This window comes from Athene noctua, unplaced genomic scaffold (assembly GCF_965140245.1).
Source record: "Athene noctua unplaced genomic scaffold, bAthNoc1.hap1.1 HAP1_HAP1_scaffold_204, whole genome shotgun sequence".
Taxonomy (NCBI): Eukaryota; Metazoa; Chordata; class Aves; order Strigiformes; family Strigidae; genus Athene; species Athene noctua.
The window spans coordinates 22,501-25,000 of record NW_027437673.1 but is presented as its reverse complement, the minus strand read 5'-3'; the positions used below and the strand labels follow the sequence as shown (position 1 = coordinate 25,000).

General features: G+C 44.2%; 1 pseudogene; it reads left to right on the top strand.

Moving 5' to 3' along the window:
• LOC141955393 (28S ribosomal RNA) overlaps positions 1-2,500 on the top strand; it is an 8,877-nt pseudogene that overhangs the window by 4,408 nt on the left and 1,969 nt on the right.

Here is a 2,500-nt window from a genome sequence, read left to right as displayed (position 1 = left end):
AACAATACAAGGGGGCCAAAGATATCAATAAACTCATTGCAGAACATATTCCATCTAAAACACCAAAACAAATTAGTGACAAGAGACGAGACCTTCACAAAAAATCTCTAGCGGAAGTAGAAGATGATAGCCAAGACTGGGTACAACACCTGGAAACAGCTGGAGAGACTGATGAACACCCTGTTGCAGAAGGTATAAGAACTCAGTATGAGAGAACAGTTTCAAGATGGATAACATCACAAAAGCTGCCCATTCTCCATGACATATTCAGGAAGGTGCTCGATAGTGATGGCAATGCGGCCGACCTAATTGAAGATTCATTTGAGACCTGCTTCTCATCTCGCCTCGACCTATCTCAAGAAACAAAGGCCACCCAAGAGAAGAAGCACCAGGTGACCCGAAAAGCCCACCCTGAAAAAACATCAACGGAGTGGATGAAGAAGAGAGCCAGGAAAAGGGGACAGTTCCTGAGGTTCCAACGCCTTTTCCAAATGGACAGAAGGAAGCTGGCCAGTATCATACTGGATGATGTGGAGTCCTTGAGATGCAACATCCCTCTGGCAGAATTACACAAGACCTTCCAAACGAGATGGGAAACAACAGGATTGTTTCAGGGTCTAGGTGGCTTCTTCTCGAGGGGCAGATCAGACAACACCGCCTTCGAACTTATGATCACAAGCAAGGAGATCAAGAAAAACATCAAAGAGATGAGCAAGCATGCAGCCCCAGGGCCGGACGGATTAGATCTGAGGCACCTCGTGGGGATGGATCCGGATCACACACAGCTGATGGAACTATTCAACCTGTGGCTGTTATCAGGCGCCATTCCAGACGTCATCAAGGAATGTAGAACTGTATTAATATCTAAATCAGCCTTACAGGAGCGTCAGACCGACATCAACAACTGGCGACCAATTACCATCGGATCGATAGTCCTGAGGCTGTTCTCTAGGATCCTGACAGCGAGAATAACAAAAGCATGCCCGATCAATCCGAGACAGAGGGGATTTATAAGATCATCAGGATGTTCTGAAAACCTGAAGCTCCTGAAGCTACTGATAAGACATGCTAAGACTGAACGACGGCCCCTGGGAGTGGTATTTGTCGACATTGCCAAAGCCTTCGACACCGTCAGCCACGCCCACATAATAGAAGTTCTGAAACAGAAAGGGGTTGATAATCACATCATCAACCTCATCTCTAACATGTACAAGAATACCAAAACATATATTGATACGAAGAAGGAGCAGTCAGAGCCTATTAGGATTCAGATCGGTGTTAAACAGGGTGATCCGATGTCTCCGATCCTATTTAACCTAGCTATAGATCCTCTCTTGTGCAAACTCGAAGAGGAAGGTCTTGGTTATCAGCACCACACGAAGCAAATAACAACTATGGCATTTGCCGATGATTTAGTATTACTAAGTAGTTCTTGGGAGGGGATGCAAAAGAACCTGGACATTGTTAGAATATTCTGTGATCTGACAGGTCTCAAAACGCAAGGGGAAAAATGTCACGGCTTTTACATCAAGCCGACAAAAGACTCATATACCATCAATGACTGTCCCCCATGGACTATCAAAGGCATTCCCCTCAACATGATACACCCAAACAATACCGAGAAATACCTCGGACTGTATATTGACCCCTGGATAGGTATAACCAAACCAAAATTACTTGACAAAATGACAGATTGGCTTCAGAGAATAGAAAGGTCCCCATTAAAACCATTCCAAAAGATTGACATTCTTAGAATTTACACTATCCCAAGAATTATTTACCTGGCAGACCATTCAGATACCAAACCTACATACTTGGAGTCATTAGACCTAACAATTAGGAACACAGTTAAAAGATGGTTACACCTTCCCCTAAGTACAGCTGATGCCGTGCTTTACTCCAGCACCAAAGATGGGGGATTAGGTCTAACTCGCCTCGTCGGCCTAATCCCCAGTGTACAAGCAAGAAGAATTCATAGAATAGCACAGTCCTCCGATGAGACCATCCGGGAAATAGTTAGTAACGAGAACATTGAGAAAGAGTTTAAAAACCTCTGGATTTCAGCAGGTGGAGATAAGGAAAAGGTCCCTTCCGTGTGGGACCCTGGGACAGTTATGATTGTTACCAAAGGAATAATACGTAAAGAGGACTCAGAATGGGAGAGACCCACCCCAAGAAGAGTCTTTCCAAAACCTTGCAATTGGCGTAATCAGGAATTTAAAAATTGGATCAAACTGCCATCTCAGGGCCGAGGCATAGAAAACTTTGAAAAGGATAATATTAGTAATTCTTGGATTGAACACTATAGGGGCATTCCTCACAGAAAGCTAATCACTGCACTCCAACTAAGAGCAAATGTATACCCCACCCGAGAATTCCTAGCGAGAGGCAGGCAATCGACATATAATAAATCTTGCCGTCATTGCCATGCTGAAAATGAAACCTGTGCCCACATAATTGGCTTGTGTCCTATTGTACAAGATGCCAGAATCAAAAGGCA